Source organism: Coturnix japonica, chromosome 8 (assembly GCF_054131305.1).
Source record: "Coturnix japonica strain WE chromosome 8, WE-NBRP24, whole genome shotgun sequence".
NCBI lineage: Eukaryota > Metazoa > Chordata > Aves > Galliformes > Phasianidae > Coturnix > Coturnix japonica.
The window spans coordinates 31,319,721-31,340,671 of record NC_140670.1 but is presented as its reverse complement, the minus strand read 5'-3'; the positions used below and the strand labels follow the sequence as shown (position 1 = coordinate 31,340,671).

At 43.7% G+C, this 20,951-nt stretch overlaps 1 long non-coding RNA gene across 3 annotated transcripts; it reads right to left on the bottom strand.

Annotated features, from left to right (window-relative positions):
- Positions 1-9,271: 9,271 nt before the first annotated feature.
- Positions 9,272-20,209, bottom strand: LOC146760023 (uncharacterized). Of its 3 annotated transcripts, none has more exons than XR_014948990.1 (3): positions 19,748-20,209; positions 10,796-19,342; positions 9,272-9,590 (listed from the first exon to the last, which is right to left on the bottom strand). It is a non-coding gene; the product is annotated as an uncharacterized LOC146760023 (long non-coding RNA). The 3 variants fall into 3 exon arrangements; XR_014948991.1 differs by having other exon boundaries at positions 19,202-19,342; XR_014948989.1 differs by having other exon boundaries at positions 9,272-19,342.
- Between the last annotated feature and the right edge of the window lie 742 nt (positions 20,210-20,951).

The window sequence follows — 20,951 nt, the reverse complement described above, 5'->3', positions numbered from 1 at the left end:
CTGCCCCGCGCCCGGCTACGGGAGGGCCGCCCCCGCCCCACGCGTGTCCGCTCCCCCGGCCTCGCAGAGACCCCTCCTCCCTCCGCTCCCGGCCCGCAGGTGCGATGGGGATGAGCCCGGAGCGCCGCACCCGGCCGTGCTCCTGCAAGGACTACCACGAAGGCACAAGCGGTCCGGCATCCACATGTGCGCTCCAAGTACTGAACGCTGCCGAATTGGAGCGAACTCCTTTTCCCACTTAGAGAAAGCCGCAGGTGCCCAACACACCAATGAACCTGTCTGCTCACCCTGCTGGGAGAGAAGGAACGGACGGACCGCTTTCCTTTTGTACTGCCGGTATTAAACTTCGGGTAGAATTTGTGCTCTGCTTTGGTCGATATCAATCCACACGTCTGACAACCTATAAACACTTCGCTTCTGCATCTCTTATGCTCCTGTGAAAACATCCTTTTGGGTTATGCTTTTCCTACCGATGTTAAAGCAGTGAGAAGGAAATAATCTGCATTTGTTTATCATTGACAGAAGATGAAAACTGATGAAAACCCGGTTTTCAGTTGCTTTTCTGAACATTCTCTCATGCTAGCATTATAGCCCACTTTAAGCACATATACAGGTATGTAGGGTTATGCCAAGCCTATCTGCAAAGTAAAGGACCTGCTGGTTGATCCCACAGAGATGCACAGCTCCAAAAGGCTCTCAGGGCTGCTCTCATTTCTCAGGCCCTGTGTTCCATATCACTGCTACAGAAGCTCATTACCTTCTGCCTTTCATGCTAAAGCTGACACCACAGAACATGAAAATCCCAGTGTGTTTGGTGGCACTGACTTCTTGTTTCACAAAAACTCTATATCAGGAAGCAGCAGCCTTTGCCAAACACCCAAATGTAACTTCTTCACTGCTTCATGATACAGAACCCATAGGGAAGAAATAGTTCTTGTTATGAAAAGTGTTTCATTTTACAGCTTTGGCTCTTTGATTTCTCCAGATTTTCACCAAAATCACACGATAAAAAGTGCATGATGACAAGTGACCAAGGAGCATCCTTGGCTGTTTTGTGGTTATAGTCAATCTCGGCTCTAAATCAACCCCCAGTTCCAGCCCTGGCCCCATTCCGGTCCCCATTCCCATCTCCAGCCTCAGTCCCATTCCGATCCTCCGTCCCATTCCCGTCCCCATCCTCACGTCCCCCCCTTCCCGTCCGGTTCTCTCGCTGGGGCTGGTAACGGTGTGGTTGCAATGCCATCTAGCGACCACGGTGGCTGATGAACATCAGGAGCTGTTTTTCCCCTCGATACTCCCTGCTTTCCTCTCTGTTGCCGCCTCCGTAACATCCAATTAGGCGGCTTAAAGCCCGAGAAATGAGGTGGGCTAACAAGCAAGCGTGAGAGACAGGAGTAGTGCTGACCTCGTGTCGCTTGCAAGCTGTGTAGTACGTCCTCATCAAGTAGCACGGCTTAATTGGCTTCCTAAAGGCATCGCTACTGCCAGGTGCAGCCTGCTCTCAGGTGCGTGGGGTGGTGGGTGACAAGTGCTTGTGGCCACCTGGTCACCTGCACTTCCATAGTCACTGTTGTACGTGGGCACCACTTGCCCCTTATTCTCTTAGTAAGGTGGCTTGAAAGGTCGCACATGTGGGGAGACTGAAACAGGGATTCACTCAAAGCATTCCTTCATTTTCTGACATCTCCCTTTTCCATCACTCACCTGGTCTAAACAGGAGATGGGTGTCAAACATGGGCTGTCCTGTAGCTGCTCGGCTGCAGAAGGGCCAGTACATTGGGAGCATCTTGTTCTGCTGCAATCAAGTGTGAAGAAACCCTTTAAGAAGCCCTTCCTATTTTTTTGCTTCCATTACTAAGTAGGCTATTAATTACTGCAAAACTCATGTTTAATGGAAAGACATTGCAGAGCATGTCTCCTTGAGGACCTGCTTTGTTTTTGAAAGCCTAAGTGTTTACATCATGCTCTGTGATTTATTCTCAGATTGGCTGAGACTCGCTGTGCTGGACTGTGGACAAAGCCCATTTATTTCCCATGCTGGGAAGGCCATCCATCAAAGAGAACATGGGGCGTGTTGCCAGCCAGGAACCTGACACTAGGTGGTGAGGGGAGCTGCAGGCTGCTCAACCATCCCCCTTCTGATTTCATCCCAAAGCTCAGCAAAATAATGGGAAACTTCTACTTGCAGGGGACTGGGAGAAGCATCCTTGGCTCTCTGTCCTTTCCAAAAGAGCAGTTGGGCATTGGCACAGCTGCCCAGGGACTGGTGGGGTCACTGCCCCCACCTGGAGCTATTCTAGAGCCATGGGCATGTGGCACTGAGGGATGTGGGCACAGTGGGGTGGGCTGCAGATCTCAGCACACACTTCCAGCTTTGATGACTCTAAGATTCAATGGAAGGGCACTGATGGGAGACTTGCAGGCTCCTGTCCTGTAAGACAGCTTCATTTCCTGCTGGCTGTTTATGTTTCCTTGAAACATACAGGCACTTTAGTACCAAGCAATTGCTTTCAAATGGCTGTGGATGTTGCTTGGAGCCCAAGCTCACCTGCTTTCAGTAGGCAGTATCAAGTTTTATGCTGGTCCTTTTACTGACAGATTTGCTTGACAGTGTTTGTACTTGTAACTGCTCACCTTTAAGTCTTCATTTCCAAGCTGTTATATAAACAAATCAACATTTAAAGAGTATCCAACCCCACTGACACAGAGTAATGCCAGCACTTACAAGTTCTCAACCTTCCACTACCAGCTGCCCTGTCTCTTAATACATCACTAAGGGGGATTTGTTGCCTTGCAAAACCCAGCCTGCTCCCATACAAAGGTATCTGACCCTGAGCAAAGCCTCAATTAAAGGAGATTTTTGATACTGCACTTTGCACTTGTTTGGCACATTGTGAACAGCTATAACTCGCCAGCCAAAGCACAGGGAAGGGATGACCAGGCACCTGAAACTCAGCTGTGTTTTAGAAGGTGGGCAGCTGTTGGATGGTTAGAAGCTGTGCACAAGTGAAAGCAAGCAAGGGGCTAATCAGACTTGCTTAGGGCTTCAGTATGTTTTTAGGTGCTCTATTACACTTTTCAATGCGATAAAAATACAAGTTTAAATTGAAAAATAAAAATGAAAAGGATGAATAAAAAATTTACAGTCCCACAGGGCAAAGTAAATTAATATAATGCATTCTGCATTTACTGTACCCACAAAGATTCCAGTCATAGAAAATCACAGAGTTGCAGGGGTTGAAAGGGACCTAAAGACTCTTGTCCCTCTTCTTCTCCTACACCAGATACTTGCAGCGCTGGAGCCTGAGAGAAAGATGGATGGAGAAAGGCTCGGGATGTCGGCACGCTGCTGCTCCCAGTCACTACAAGCAGACTCAAAGTCACAGGTCCTACGTCCCATTTACTTTAATGGGTTTTGTTCAGCCAATTAGGCTCTTTTTCCTTCAGATCTCATCCACACAAAGGACAGCGTTAATACTTAGAGCCTCGTGGGACTAATTGCCTGTGAAGTCACTTTGAGACCTTGGAGAGAAGCGCTGGCGATATTAATTATTATTATAGGTATTATAACATTAAACATAAGTTCATGCATCTATTTGGAAAAAATATATATAATAGATCAGAGTCAAAGGACCTAAAGCCTCCCCCAGGCTGTTCCATTATATTATCACCCTCCGTTTGAAAGGAGGTGCCTCAGCTCATAGAGAAAGCTCATAGAGAACAGTGGATACCTGGGCCTAGAAAGAAGCTGCTCTGTACTAAGAGTGTTCCCTATGGTAACTAACCACTAAGTGACCAGCACAGATTTAAAATGACTCACTGCAGATAAGGAGAACATTCACCACTAAATGAACAGAAAGCCCATTTCTATACTGGTGATCCCAACCCCAACTGGAAAAGCAGCTCCCGCTGTATCCTGGGTACATTGGCTGACTTTCTTGCCACTAGAAGTCAGCCAGCAGCCTGTAATTAAACTGAATATCTTCCTGGAACTTTGCTTCCATAAACGGTGCCATCTTTTGAGTAATATATCATTGGTATGCCCTGCTCGGATTATTACACTAATATATCATTAGAGCAACATCTTGCTTCAGTGATGGATTGGTGTAACACGGTGTGAGAGCTGCAGCTCGCTCAGGTAATATACGATGCTTTTGTACTGATGTATGGCCAATGTATCTCAGAGAGGAGCTGCTGGGATGATGCATTCCCCAGTGGCAGCTCAGCCCCACAGTGAACAACATGGGCACACTGCAGGAGGATCCTCCATCTCAGAAAATCTTTGCTTTACAAGCATAAGGGCTGATTTATCCTGCTGACAAGGCAGGTAGATGGGGATAGCCCTGATGAGTTTTGATGTCCTACAGGACCAAGGGGCCTGCAGGGGAGGGAAGACTTGGCACATGCTTGTGCCAGAGAATATGTCAAATTGAATACAGGTCAGAAAACACCCTTGCTGTGATTACCCTCAGCATCACACCGTCTTGAGCCCAGAGAAATCCATGGGCAGGTAGCTATTTACCCACAGAGATGATGAAAAGCTTTGAGATTACTAACAGAGCTTAAAACACCTCTCAGTTTACAGAAGAGAGAGAGCTAAATCTAATGCATCCAACCCTTATTTTGCAATCAGTGTGTGATGGAAACCCAGTTGGACGTGGGGGCTTCCAAGTCCAGTAGTGTACTGCATATTACCACTGTAAAGTTCTACATAGAATCCTAGAACAGCCTGGGTTGCAAAGGCCCACAGTGCTCATCCAGTTCCAACCCCCTGCTGTGTGCAGGGTCACCAACCAGCAGCCCAGGCTGCCCAGAGCCACATCCAGCCTGGCCTTGAATGCCTGCAGGGATGGGGCATCCACAGCCTCCTTGGGCAACCTGTTCCAGCGCATACATAAGGAGTAGTTACTGCTCTACCACCTTCCTGAGAGCACCAAGGGGTGAAAAACGTGACAGCTGACTTCTGAACTGGGAAATATAAATCTTTACATGTGAAAAAGTGAAAATGTCTTCCTAGATTTCAAACCCCCCCCCCCCAACAGATTTTGAGCAACTCCTCAAAAGAAAAACACGCCCCCAATTGCGCTGTTTTCCCTCACACAAACCCAAGCAATCACCACCCATAACAAAAGCACACAAAACAGCTTTCTGGCAGAGCCCGAACTCATGCTAGCTAGAGCTCAAAAGGAAAATATTTGCATGATATGACTCAGTGCAAATGGTTTACCTACTGTTCTTTTTCCAGCTTTAATTACTGTGGTTGTCACCAAGAAACCACTGAAATTCTACAAGGACACGCAGAGGTTGTGTTATGTTTCTCTTTCATCATGACAGCAGTTCTGTTATTCCAACAATGTGAAAACATCTAAAATCATCAACAGTCACTTCAGAAGGTATTTCTTTTATAAACAAGATGATACAAGCTGTAATAAAGCAATCAGCGATCTCTGTAATTTGTTTTGTTTCCAGACATTCACCTGACCTCCACCTGGTCCTCCTGCCAGCCTCTGGCACGGGAATAATGCTGTATCCCATCCATTACATGCATGGAAATTAAATTGAGTAGTGGGTGGAAAAGAGAATTAGATTTAGTAAGTTAAACAATGCATGGAAATTGATCTACGCGTATTATGCATAACCTTCCTGACGCTGTTCTATTCAGTGCTACTAAACGCATTTCAAGGGGCAGCACTAAGTGAAATGATTGCTATTTACCACACGGGATGCTTCTCCTTCCTCCCCCCCTCTCCCACCTGCTGAAGCTTTGCACAGTTAAGATAAAGTCCTATTGTTCATCCTTCTCCATGCCACAAGGAACAATGTCCACTAACTTTGGCCCCAAGTGCCCTGGCCAGGGCCTGCAGAAGACAACTTCAGAGCACCTACAGGGCTTGCAAAAGCTCAAAGGGAGTTTTGTGCATGGTTATTGTAGGAACTGATATGTTTGGAAGTGCTGCAATGTAATACTATAACAGGATGATGATAGCAAATGAAAACAAGCCCAAATGCAGCAGCCACAAATACAAACATGAAAGAAAAAAGCTTCTTACCTTTAGAAGGCCACAGGTAGACAGAGACCTCCAACAAGAGATACCTTCACCTCCACTGCCAAGCCTTAAATGAGGTCTGGAAAGAGGTGAATCCCGGCTCCAGCTCTTCCAGTGACTCAGGTGCACTGTATTGCATTGCATGCACCTGAGCTCCCCTGGGCTGGCCCTGCCTTCCCACCAGGTGCTCCATCACTGCTTCAGGCTGTGACTCAGCATTGCCACTACATGTGATTTGATGTTTCGTATTAACTAAGTTCCCCTATTTCATCCTCTCCTATCTGTCATACGAAAAGGGAGTTCTCTATGGTGAGTAGTAGCAGTAGAAGCAGTAGTAGTCCAGTTTGTTTTGTGGCTGCCTGTACACACCAGTGACTGCTGGCACCCAGAACACATACCCTAAGAGTTATAGAGGCACAAAGGAAATAATGAAGTGATACTGGGAAAAAAAGGGAGTTACTTATCGATATCCCAGAAAATGAGATAGAAAGGGGAAGTACAGAGGGCAGCGAGGTGATTTTGCAGCAGAGAACAGAGCTAGTTTAAGGACATTCAGCAGCAGCAGCCAAGGTTGGCACCGTTGACTGGATGAGTGCAGGCACTATGGCCCCATGCTGTGACAGAAATGATAGGCATATGGATGGAACTAGGCCAGAAAGGCCTTGAAATGAAGATATATTGTTCATGTTTGCTGTGCATACAAGATAAAAGCAGTACATGTATTCAGAGTAGTAAGACACAGGTAATGTAATAAGAAAATGCAGGAGGAGTTTAAGTGGTTGGATCATGCTGAAACAGCCAAGGACTACAAGCAAAAGCCTCCCAGCTGATGGATACCCAGAAAGGCTGAATACATAATGTTATAGAATTCCTGCTAGATTGTGGCTATAATCCACCCTCACAAAACAGTATCCCAATGTATTGAGCTAGCTGAAACACAAGCAAAAAACCTTAATATTAGACCAGCTGAATGGAGGCACAGTTAAGGCAGTGGGATGCCTGCCTCTGATCACATTGGATCTCTTTTTTTTTCCCTTAAATTCTTCAGGACTTTTAAAACCAGTGAGAAGTTAATACAAATTTGGGGCAGAATATTTGAACTTTGGTGTACTGATCCCCTTAATTTCGTCATTAGCAATTCCAAGGTAATGTGACCTCTAATTGTTAGCAGAATGTGATGCTGGAAACCTGAAGGTGAAAACACAGAGTCTCAGGGTTGCACTTTGTCTGGTTTTGTCCCCGTTAGTTGCCATAAAAATCTTCTTAAAAGTGATTAGAAGTTTGCTTATGCAGGGCAATTATGTTGCAGATTGCTTCTTCTTATTATGGAGCTAATAAAAATAACAGCAATGTATATCTTGGCCCAAAGAGGTTGGGAGTTTATTAAAGTTGTAAATTATGGATTCCACTAAAGCGGGATAATAAGATCAAGCAGCACAGCGTGTGCAGTAATCATTCTCCTATTTTCATCTAATATTGTGCCGTTATTAGACATTTTGTCCGTTATTAATCTTCCTTGACCTTTCCCCCCCCCCCCCACAAATTCTCCTTCCTAAAAAACTGAATAACTGCTGAGTTATTGCTCTGTTTCACTGCAATGCTCTACGACTCACGTGCTGCAGCAGCAGAGGTCGCTGGTCCCACAGCCCAACGGGAAAGGCTGATCCTCGTCCCCAGGTGACAGCATCGTGTTCTTAGCCAGGCAGCAGGCAGGGAAAGGTGCCCTGACACCAGCACTGCACTCACAGAGCTGCCATCTCCTGCTGCTCTGCACCCCAGTGGCAAAATCCAGTGCTTGGAGCCTGCAGAGCCCCACGGTGTGCGGTCATGAACAAGGGCAGGCACAGCAGGTGGCTGCCAACACCTACTGAGCACCAAGGGTGACTATTTGTAATAAAAATGCTCCATTTGGAACACACTTTTTACAGCAGGTGGCTAAAGAGTGTTTTCCCAGCATGGGGAATAACAGCTTTTAAGGACTATTATGATTCTTTTATGCATGCAACAAAACAAACAGACAAAAAAACCCCAAAGAAAAACCAACGGCAGCAAAACACCCAAATCCACCATTTGTGTCACCTAATGGGCTCCGTGTGAACACTAAACAGAAGGAAGTCACACAAAGAAATAAAATGCATGCACTGTAAGCAGCAGCAAACCATTATCCCTCCATGGTGTCTGCTGCAATCCAGCAGGCAACAAGTAGCGATCCCAGCACAGAGCTGAGGAGATCACAGAATCATATCATGGAATGGCCTGGGTTGAAAAGGACCACAGTGATCATCCACTTTGAACCTCCCTGCTATGTGAAGGGTTGCCAACCATCAGACTAGGCTGACTAGAGATCTTTAGGACCTTGAGTTTTTGCTCTGAGCTGGTTGGGTATTTAGTGCAGGTATTTCTGCATGCAGCAGGAGGCTGTGAGCCTCAGCCACACCAATGGGCACATGGACTTCAGTGCTAGTGCCACTGGGAGGCCAGGTAGGGCAGGAACTTCCTTGGCTTCATGCTTGGCCAAAGAGCTTATATTTCATCTGTGTGTTTTGAATTTAACTCCCTCTGTGAAGCTTTATTTACTTTGGACACATCCTGTGATGCTTCTGCTCTTACAGTCAGCACATTTTAAACCTTGCTGGAAGATAGACTTGATTTCTGCACAGAGAAAGGGGATGGCAAAGACAGTGAGCTAACCATGCTGTTAAGCCACACCACTCTACACTTACCACCATTATGGCACACTGTTCACCAGCAGTGCTCCTCCATTTGATCATTCTGGGCCTGTTTTTATTCCCTCCTGAACAGTGGATGGTGCTGTATTCCACTGATCAAAGCAGGGGCCATTCAGGAAGCCAGGCCGAGGGCAGGGATGCTGAAACCAAGTTTTCACATATTTTTTTATGCTCTGGGACAGATTCAGTCAGGATGAATAGAGAGCTCCTGGTGTAGAGGCCATGCAAGAGGTGTGGGAGAGGAGCAGCCCTGCTGAGATGCCTGGCTGCATGCTGCTCAATGGGGTGCTTTCCCAAAGACTCACCTCATCTCCATGAACAATTCCTCTGCTTTTTCTATAAATAAAAAAATGTTTGTTTTGTTTTTGAATTAAAATCTAAAGCGCTTTGAAGTGCAGAAATCATTAACTTCAATATCCAAGCCGCTGCTCTGCAGGAGAATGCCTAAGGGTAACAGCGGTGAATGCTAACATAAAGATTTACATTACTGTAATATTAATGTGTTAAAAGCTTTTAATTAATACGAAATAATCAGAAATAAGCAAGTTTCCTTCAAGCTGCTTCACTACCCATGAAGCTTCTTTCTCACAGACTTCAATAATGTCATCTGCAGGACAACAGAATACTCATCATCGTATCTAATTAAGAGGCTCGAAAGACATTCTTATCACAACTTTCCATATGTTGCAAACGATGGCTATTGTGGACTGCTTTCACAGTGGTGATGCTTCAAGAGAAGGTCCCACCATGCTGGATGCTGTCCAAATACACATCCTTGTCCAAAGAGTTTACAATCATCCGAGGCCAATGGAGCCTGTAGCAAAAAAAAAGGGGACGACAAGACAGTGATGGAGGGATAAGCAGTTTATGCTCACGAATGGTGCTCAGAGAACCCAATGCGTGCTATGAAATTAATGAGATAAATATATGAAACAAAATTGCAGCACATCCTCATCTACAGAATATTTTCCAGCCCATTTACATAATTTTAAAGGCTTGTTGGTCTATTAGCAACCAGCACAAACAACTTCTGGGTGTTGACTTTTCCCAGCCTGACTTGTATGTTTTATGCAGGCCAAGACCCCCAGTGTTAACAAGTGTGTTAACTCAGGGGCGGTCCTGCTCTGCATGTCACATCAATTCCAAGATAATAAGGCAATGCCCGCTATAAATTCTGCAGGGTTTTGTCATCTGGATTTCACATGCTCCAGTTTGTTCGTGGCAGTAAGGAAATCAGGATATAAAAAGGGTTGTATTTGTCCCGGGGTTATGTAGCAGGGAAAAGTGTTAGGAATTAAAATTGGTTATCCAGGTGGGCCAGGCACAACTCTCCATGCTGGTGTTGTACTGTCCTGTTGTTGTACACACCCATGTACACTACCTACCTGCACCTTTCTTTGGCCTTTCTACATGTATTTGTTCAAGGTATCAGATGTGCGATAGCATCTGTTTAATCATTCTAAACTTTAACATTCTGTAGTACTTTCTTATATCATAGAATCATAGAATCACAAGGTTGGAAAGGACCTACGAGATCATCTAGTCCAGCCATCCTCCTGTCACCATTACTAGGCACTAAGCTATTAAACCACATCTCGTGGCACCTCATCCAGACACCTCTTGAACATCACCAGGGATGGTGACTCTACCACCTCCCTGGGCAGCCATCCAGTGCCTGAGCACTCTTTGAGAGAAGAAGTTTTTCCTTATATCTAATGTAAATCTCTGTGGAGAACCTGGGAAAAGAGGCAAAGAACCTCCTCATCACAGCCTCCTATCAGGTTGTAGAGTGCAATGAGGTCTCCCCTGAGCCTCCTCCTCTCCAGTCTAAACAACCCCAGCTCCCTTAGTCACTCCTCATAAGACTTGTGCTCCAGACCCCTCACCAGTATCATTACTACTCAATATAGAATTTAGATAGTCAGTGCCAAATTTTAGCTGCCATTGGTATCATCCCCTCCAAAACCAAAACAAAACAAAGACAAATACAACAAAAAAATATTATTTTGCCCTTCTTACCTTTTCATCTATTGTGCATTTATCACCAAAGTCACCTGGCAGATTCCAGTATGCAAAGAGGAAATCTCAGATTTCAGTTGTATGTGAAGAGTAATTCTCCATGAACACTGACTCCTAAATGACATTTACGTTAGTGCAAGACAAAAGAATATGCAAACTATTAAGAGCCTATTTGTGTAAGATGAAGCATAGAAAGATTCTACATCAAAGTTGACTGCACTGGAAAGTTATCCAAGTAAATCCATAACTTGGACCATATTGGTCATTGCCAACTGTGACAATTAGTAGACACACGTTTTGCAAAGGAACTTGGGGTAGAAATCAATGAAGGGTATTGGTAAGACACTGGTAGGACAGCCCAGTGCATTTCAGTTCTGCTTCCTGATTTCAATGGCTTTATTTATTCATTATCTATTTTTACGTATCGCTAAGATGGTAAATGGAAATGCATGGACAGAGTTACTAACAGCGAATGCACTGGCAAAAAAAAATCTTTAAATAAAGGTTCTTTTATTTCAATAATTAGGCTGACGTGACTTTATTAAAAAAGAATTTTTATTAAAAAAGAAGATTGAAAACTTTGTGATGTGAAACAGTTTTAAATGGAAACACGTTAAATTATTTACTATGGTAAAATAAGTATTTAATGGAGAAGCGTTTAAAATTTAATTGACTGCTGAGATTATCAGTTGAATTATGTGAGGCACTGACATGATGTACAGCTTTCTCTTGTAATTGAAAACACCAAGGAAAGCATTTTTATAAATCTATTTTGAAACACAGAAAAGTTAATGGAAGATTTGTTGTAAAATGTTGTGCCGTGTTATTACTCAAGTCGCTGGAGATAACCAAAACTGAGTGATTTAGGGGGAGTAAGGGACAAGTGGGGCAGTGCTTATATTTAGATGACTATGACTACAGTTTGTGTCTGGAATTTTAGATGGATAATTAAATAACTTAATCAAGTCCTGGTATGCAAAGTAAGTTTAACTGACTTAATAAAAACTCTTAATAACACAGACTCCCTTTTTGTCTTTGTATTTACCACCCACTCGTACCCAATACCATCAGCCATGGCATTGCAGAATGAGAAAATATGTTCTAAAGAAGGACAAGACACCAAGGAGAGGTTCTGCTGCAGCTCGCCGTGCTCCCAGAACCCAAGACATGAGGTAGCAGGAAGAAACCAGCTCATCCCCTCTCCCTGCAGTTTCCATGTGCCATATTATGGAGCTCTGTCCTTACCTTGTCCTTCCTTCTTCACGTGCCCAGAGGAAGGCAATGGCAGGAACAGAGCCAGAGTCTGAAAAGTCATTGTGTGGACCTAAAGGTCTTCCTCCACATCCCACCAATAACGTGAGCCAAAAGCAGCATCGGGACTCCAAGCTTCTACACATCTTCCACACACACCCGAGGTAAGGGCTGCTCCTGAGCTGGAGAACTCACTGTACACCGTGTATTCACATAATAACCATCTCTAATGGCAGACACCATTGACTCAGAGAGCTCCCCATGCATCCGCATTCTTCTCTGGATGAGATATTTCACATTGTCTTTCTTACCCATTAGCAATGGTTCCCAGTGGATCCATGCGGCACTACCTTAACAGTGGATGTCTCCTGCTTTATAAGAATTAATGCTGTTTCAAAATTATAAGAAATAATGGCAAGTTTTAAAAAAATGACTGTGTAGTCTTGTATTGATGAAAAATCACCTAGGAAGCACCAGCTGAGTCCGCCATTAAATGATAATTCCAGGCTATTTCTGGATTATTTATAACACTTGACAAAATATTACTAATATTAGGCATTGCCAAGCAATGTGTCAGATTGCCACTCTAATTACTCCACCAGCAACAGAAATCCTTTAGCAGCCGATCGCATTTGGATATGTTTGTAGCAACCCAATAAATTCTTTGTGTTATTTTTAAATTGTTGTAATTTCATTTTAAACTCCCTGGCAGTCGAACGCCAGCACAGGGCTGTAACTATTCTTTTCATCACAGCACACATCTCACTGACATTTCCATCTATCCAGAGACTTCTCAAAAACATTATTATTATTATTATTTTAGATGAGCATGTTTAATACATTCACACTGAAAAACCTTTTGGCTCACAGCTTAACTGGTGATCTGTGCTTAGGATGCACAGCATGAAAACAATGCGTTATTCTAGAAATTTCTGGTTTTTTTTCTTCTTTCCTTTCTTTCATGCATTTGTGGGAGAAGGAAAACTCACTCAGAGCAATTAAAGGCTTTAATGTTTTTAACTTCTTAGCGCTGTGTAAGAACCGACTACATGTACCACAAATGAACATAAGGACATGGAGAGGTATTGTGTTATTACCCCACGAAGGACGGAGCAGCAATGAGTGTATATTGGAACAATTAGTCACCAATAATAGGACCTTAAGATCTGTGGTGATGTATTAATTCTCAATGTGCAGTGGGAGCTGGACTATTTCAGTTAACATCTGTGCTACAACAGCCACTGTCAGTTTGGCATCATCTCCATTGGACGCCAAGGCGCGCTGTTCGCCTATAGCACTCAATGGCAATTTGTGCACCAAGCCACTGCAAGGAAGCAGAAGCTGTCCCTGCTGCTCACCCTGCTCTGCTCCACTGAGAAACAGGCTGCAGACACAGCCCATGCATAAACCAGGCTTCCCTGCAATGCTCTCTTGAGCTGTGCCTGCCTTCTGGACTTGATGATCCCTTCCAAACTGTGAGATTGGATGACTCTATGATTCCATGCTCAGGCTTATGCGCACATCTAACTGCTATCTGCACCTCTGATCTTAAAAACCTCTGCCTTAAGGAAGTCTTCTTTCCAAAGCAAACAGGAAAGGCACTGAAAGATATTGGCTCCCACAGTGCTATACAAATACTACCGCGGGATCCAGTAATATGAACCATCCACAGTGTTTTTTTCTTTTAAATGTAGTAATTAAACTCAGTCTCAGCTGAGAATCAGGATGTCAGATTTCAGCCCAAGTGAAAACAAATGATTGAATTATAAATCCCTAAAAATAGAAATTCAGAACGCAATCACTGACACAACCTTCATTTGGGCCCCTATAGTATTATAAAAGACATTTAGTAAACAACAAGGTAGCTAATGATGCAGTAAGCATTTTCATACAGCACTTAGAGACAACTCACTACACATAATTAGAGCATTACTAGAGTCATCAACTGTCTAGTACCTCTGATAAGGAAATGTCACCTGCCTCAAAATACGGCAGCATTTCCAGCTGCCTTCTGTGCAAAGCTTTAAAAATCAGAGAAAGAAGACGAGAGAAACAAAGCTAATGACACGGCTCACATCTTGCTGTTTTGAAGCAGCACGGAAAATTGGAAGTGAAAATCCTTTTAATCAGCGTCATTTGCTGAACTTTGTAATAAGCTCTTCCTTTGAGATTAATCAACCATCTAAACCAAATCTTCTGTCCATCAGTAAGCAAAGCTGATGGCCTGAGCTGAGGGATGGGTCAAGTTCCTGCATGGTGTGTACAGGGCTGAGCAATTGGTTGGATTTGTCTTGCTCCAGGTTGACTGCCCAAACATGGAGCATATTTGTAACTCAGGCTTTTCTTACATGATGCGGTGATGGATGTGATGCCAGAGGATAATTCATCCTCTTGAGACATGACTAAGGTGGGTTGAAACACCCTTAGGCACGTTGGCCTCTACCTCCATTGTGGAGGAAGTGAGACTGTTTAATCAGACATCCAGCTCTTAAATTATTGGAGTAGCAAATGCTGTTTGTTCATGAGCCTGTAAGCCTGGAGCTTCCACCACCAATCAATAACACAACCAGAAAAAAAACCATGTTAGCATCTTGTCTTGGGGTGCAGTCAGGCTGCCGACCGAAATGCTACTTCTGTAGAGTTTTCTATGAAGATAGATGTGTCCAAGTGCTGAGATCAGCACAGCACCGCTTCCATGTATTTTTAAACAGTCATGAAGGCGACAGGAACTCAGCAGGCAGATTAGCATCAGTGATGTGGAACCACAACATGAACATAAATAAAGTATTGAGTGAACAGCGAATAACTCCAGCACTCCAGGAAAACAGGATCTTTGGTAGTAATTGAAGGGTTTTAGTTGTTGGAAACAAGCATTTTCTACCCTCCTAAATTAATTCACTGATCACTTTTAGACATGGGGATAATTTAGTGTGGATCCAAAAGAATCTTTTTTTGGTCTGATCTTACTCAGTGTTTTCATTTGGATACAGGGATAGAGAATGTCAGAAAACAGGAGGAAAAACAACAAAAAAGAATACAACTGAACTTAGATAAGGCAGGAAATGGTATGAATTCAGACAGGAGCTATTGAGACAGAGAGCATCCTTCATCACAGCGAGACACGAAGGTGTGGTGGGAGTGGGAGAATGACGCATCGAACGTGAACCAGCATTCTGATTGACCGACCAAACCTTCAAAGAAACAAACAAACAAACAGAAAAAAAACCCCAACCCAACCACAAAAGACTTTTCTTTAAAAAGCTTAAAGATCTGATATTAATCAATAGCAGGAAGAGGAGACTGAGGGAGGCTGTTTCAAAGGAGGAAACCAGCAGCCAGCCCAGCTGCTCTTTTTGGACACTGAAAATGAGGCAAAATGAGATCGACACAATGGAAACAAAAGACAAGTGAAGAATTCCTAATTGATCTTCCAGGAGCAGTCTAGACAGACCAGACCTTCACATTTCCAGTGGCACCACTGGTGCTTTTTGCTGCTCCCACAGCAGGACGCTTACCTCGCTTGCTGTTGAAAGGAACATGGTTTTGCTCAGAGGCTACACAAGATTAGGGGCTGAACCACCTCTTGAGTCTCTTTCAGCTTTACATCCACAGGGTAATTTCTTTCTCCTGACTCCTAACATCAAAACTCCCCATGTTTGTTCATTTGGTACTGTTGCAAGTCAGGCAAGAGCCACTTGGGAGAAGGAGAAACCTCTTTTGATGCACAGTGTGCTAATGGCACAATGAAGACTGCAGATGTCCCCTTGGCAAGACTGGCCTGGATTAGAAGGATGTAATGAAAACACACCCTGTGTTTAGTCATTGGGAAACAAGTGGTTTCATAAGCCTGTATTTTCCTTTCTTCTCGTTATTTTTTTCCCCTCAGGGTAGTTCTTTCCCTCTTTTCTGAAAGGCTCGTGTTACCATGGGAAACATGACAGAAAGCAGCAGGCTCTGTTAGCCTGGGAGGTCTTGAATAATTTTTATGTGAAAACCTTTTAATTCCTAAGGTATAATTTTAAGGCGCTGATACAAATCCCATTGTAGCCCACAAAAGGTTTTCCTCACAGTTAAATACGTAAGAGTTAACTGATTATTCCTGCACTAATCCCTGCAACGGGAACAAAAATAATGCTCTGAAGAACACAGAAATAAACTCTCCAGAAGGGCGAAAGAACTGACTCCATTAACAATGTAGAAAACCTTTGATTGAGTCAACACAAAGCATTTTTCAATGTGCTTGGCTTATACAATCCAGAAGTCAATTCACTGTCAGAATATTTGTTCTGGACTTGTCAGGAATCTATTGTACAAGTACCAGCTCTGTTTGCAGAAGCCTCTGCTAAATGCTATCACCATTTCTAATGCCCTCTCACAAGCACGTGTAACCCCTCATTCCTCCTAAACACGGAGATATTTCCTTGTTCCACTTCTGAAGCTGACTGCGGGTGTTTTAAAGCTGACTTGGGGAGATAAGTCAACTTAATAACGTGATGCTTAGCTGGTAACCTGCTAAAGTGCAACACAGAACTTCAGTGAGCACCGCTCTCATTTTTTTGCATGAGAAGGTTTCGCAACTGTGTAATGTATGCAAACATTTTTAAGAGAGCCAGTTTCATCTTTTATTCTATTAATTCATTTACCAAAAGGGAATCAGAGCCTTTGGGTTTATTTACATCTTATCATCAAGAAAACAGTGCAATCTAAAGTAATCCTGAGCAGAAATCTGCCAAGAGCACTGGGGAAACAGCTTTTCTTGCAGGTGTTAATGTGCTGAATCAGAAGTGAGGCTCCAGAAACAGATATAGAGAAAATAAAGATATTTGTAATGCCTGACATGCTACAATCTTCTTTTTTTTCCAGGATGAGCTTTCCAAATTGTACCCTAAAGTATCTGTTTGAATTTAACTGAAGGTCAACATATTCTCTTTGCAAAATGAAAACTATCCAATTATTCAGTACATCAGGGAGCTAATGCAAGGACAGTTAATGAGGTCTGTACAGAAAGATGAATATTAAACAGTCAATATTGCATAACTTGTGTTACTGCCGTGGGAATGGATCCAAAGCCCACTGGGATCAGCCAGAGGATCAGTCCACTCAACCCAAAGGGCTTTGGTTCAGCCCCGTGCATGCACACACTCTCTGGGCAGACTCACAATTACAGTGAATGGAAGGATACAGAGGGAGGAGGAGGATGTTAGCATGATGATGCAGAAGAGCCCAGAGGTGCTTCCAAGTCTTCAGACTAGGATGTGGTCTTCCTGGAGAGAAAAGTGGGGCTGGAGATGGCTGTTCCAGCCCAGCCCACATGAGCATGTTCCCACCAGCGCATTGCCTTTGCTGTGGCACAACATCTGACTCTTCTCATCAACTATCTGCATGTGCAGAGCAACCACAATCCATCCCCCCATATCCCACATCCATCTAAGGATGCTCTATTTCTTCTGGCAGACTTTCTGATAATTGTAAGTGTAATTAGCATTACTAGGTAGCTCATAATAAACTACTGTACAGCGTAGAATTCTCAATGCAGATTACATGTGATCTGTAGTTTAGAAGATATATATACACAGACAGTCAAGAGACTCATGCAAGCAAGCACTTAAAAGTATAATTACCCTCAGCCATTTCACAAGCTATCGAATAGCTCAGAGCCAGCCTAGCTGTCAGTATCCAGCAAAATAAAGCAGTCCACAACATCAAAATGCACATATCTGCCCCAGTCTTACAGCTGGTTGCATACACACACACCTTCAGCTGAGATTCAGCCATTTCATATCTTGTGTTAGACTTTGGCTGATTAACTGAATTCAAATATTCAATTATTTTTTGTTGATAAGGAAAGCTCTAATTGAATTGTAAATTCGGAATCCAGAATGACCTCTGCAGATGCTGGGAATAGGTGGGTGTCTAAATAACTCTGTGCAGTGACTTCTACATTGAACATCCTTTTTGTGTGTGTGTTTTCTTATTGTGTAATTATGAAATACATTTTCTTTGCCAAATCAGACATGGATCCTTATTTGAAATCTTTATCTGCCAGTTCTCAGTAAAACTATTCATCTGCACCCATGCCCCCAGTGCAGCTCCAACCAGCCTCAGTGAGCAGTGATAGATGGGAGCAATACTGTCTCCAGGGCAGCCAGAAGACACGTTCATGATCCTGTGGCCATCCCAAGGTTTTCCAACACTCATAGAGAATAGAAAATGGAAATATCCCCCCCTATAGATCTGCCTCCCCTAATCCCCAGTGCTACGGCCATGTCCGCTCAGGCAGTCTCAGGGAAATCACACGGCTGCTCAAAGTCAACAGTATTTTCCAAATTATACTAAATCTCTGTGTGAAGTCTGTCACTCGGGAATAGAGTGACCTTGGTTCACTGTAGCTTAATCCTCCTCTAATCCTCCCCTCGAAGGCAGGATTACAGCACAGCAAGCTGAGATGTCTCCTCCTGGACAAGAGCCTCCAGGCAGGGTGAACGTGCCTGCACCCTGCAGTGCCTCTGGTGGGCACCTACAGCATCCCCAGAGCCACGGGACTGGAGCCAACATCTCTGGGCTGCCTTCTTCAAGAGGGCTACAGAAACTAATGGGACTATTGAACAAACATGGCTTCCTCTTGATTAGCAAGTAAAACTTAATCCCAGAGGAAAATTGTCAATGACACCAACTAATCTGCTCGTATTGTGATGTCCATCTATAAGAAGGGATGGTTCAGTTTGGAGAAGAGGAGGCTCGGGGGAGACCCCATTGCTCTAACTCCCTGAAAGGAGGTTGTACCAAGGGGGTTATGCCTCTGCTCCCAGGTAACAGCAATAGGATGGGGAGTCACGGCCTCCAGTTGAGCCAGGGAAGGGTCAGGTTGGGTATTAGGAACAATCTTCTCTGAAAGAGCCATCAGGTGCTGGCACAGCTACACAGGGAGTGGTGGGCTCACCATCCCTGGAGGTGCACAGGGAAAGGGTGGATGCAGTACTTTGGGACATGGCTTAGTGAGCAGCATTGGCAGGTAGGTGGGCAGTTGGACTAGATGATCTTTGGCATCCCTTCCCACTTTAATTACTCCATGGTTCTATTTATTATGCTGTTATTACCAAACTGCAATAGTCTACTTTGGCATTTTAATAGATATGAAGAATAGCAAACACTTACTTAGGTGTAGAAGGTGCACATAGTTATAATTCTGGGATGTTTTAAGGTACCATGCCTGCTGTCAGCTCACAACAAATCAGGTGCCAAGGAGGTCCTCCATGGGCAAACCGCTCTTTAGCAACAACAGTGTTTTAGTGCTGCCTAATGAGATATTGGATCATTAGAGAAATGTTAGTTTCCAAGGAACAACAGGAGCAATTAATTTGGTCTCACATCACGGAAGGTTGCAGCACATGCTTGTTTGGGGAGAATAATACATCACGAGAAGCCCTGAGCAGGACTTGTAGGCTGTTGGTTTGAAACCATAATGCTTGTAGAATACTTGGGATCGCTTAATAATTTATCACTACCTCTTGTTAAAACCAATAACATGAATTATTTTAAGCCTTGGTACTGTTAAGGTAAGAGGAAAAGCTTGGCAAAAACTTTGAGTCTATGCAGAAAATACTGAACTATCCTTTTATTTCTCCCCCAACAAATGGCTCATGTATCTAATTAATTTTAAAGGTGTTGAGTTTTACATTGGTTTATGCTCTTAGTACTTACCCCCTCTAAGGGAAGATCAGTCTCAGACTCACCTGTAATAAGAACATATAGACAGAACATAAAGATCCCAGTCTATGAGTATGAGTAGTAAATATTTTTAATGTAAACATGGAATTACTTTTAAGTGAAGAGAAGTAAGAAGTTGACTCATGCTGAATTTCTCCCTTAGGGTACTTAAAGGGGGGAGAGCTCCTTTTGTAGGTGCCTCCCTTTCAAGCCAGGATATCTGCAATATCTGTATATTACTTATATGGTTCAAAGTCTGGCCTGGTCCTTAGCTGATTCAGCTTTCTGCTGCCTACAAGTGGTATGAGATTAGGCTTAATGAGCTCTCAAGACAATCATGTACAGCTCAGATATTAAGAACAAACTTGAGCTCTGGTACAGACCAACATGCTTATCGCCAACTTGTTTTTAGACATCGCAGTCAGTGATCTGCTCCTCATTAAGGCTGCCCCTATGGGGTAACTGCATTTTAATGATTGATGAACTGACTTGGAGGGAATTTCAGTCCTTAGCCTATAGGTGGGTAGTGATACCTGAGCCCCAGGTGTGCCGGATCCTCAGTCCTTTGCTTTGAGAGACCTCATCTACAGCTTTCATCCTTGGGCAGAACATTGCTTTATCTACAGGAGAATTTACAGGTTTAGATCAAATTGCTGAAAGATCCATCTCAAGACAGGAGGGGTTTTCATTTGTTTTTGTTTACTTGTTTCAAATCGTTGCTCTGCTTGTATGCATGTTAAGAAGAAAAGGCTGTTTCTATTGCAGTGTTTCTACTGTGATATTGACATGCAGAAGAAATCGATAAAAGACTCTTCCACTGCTGGCTGTATAAAAGAAGGAGTTTCTGTTTTGCTCGTGAAGGGGATGCAGCATCTCCCCTTCGTCTGCCAACACAGCTGGGAAGTGGAGCATCACACCGACCCACACCCAGGCTGTGTTCCAGTACCCACATCCAGTTAAGCAGTAAATAAATGCTCCATGGGTAAGCTTTATAGATCATTCCAAACATGCTCAACATACAGAAGGGGCTGGTTTTCTTCCTGCTCTGGAAATGATGCCTCCTTTCACAAACTAAAACCATCACCGGCCCTTAGTTCTAAATGAAATATGCCTGGAATATGGGAAAACTGAGTGGAAGCAGAAATCATTTGTAGTTGCAGGCCTAGGGAAAGGAAAGGTGCAGGAGATGGGAAGGTGC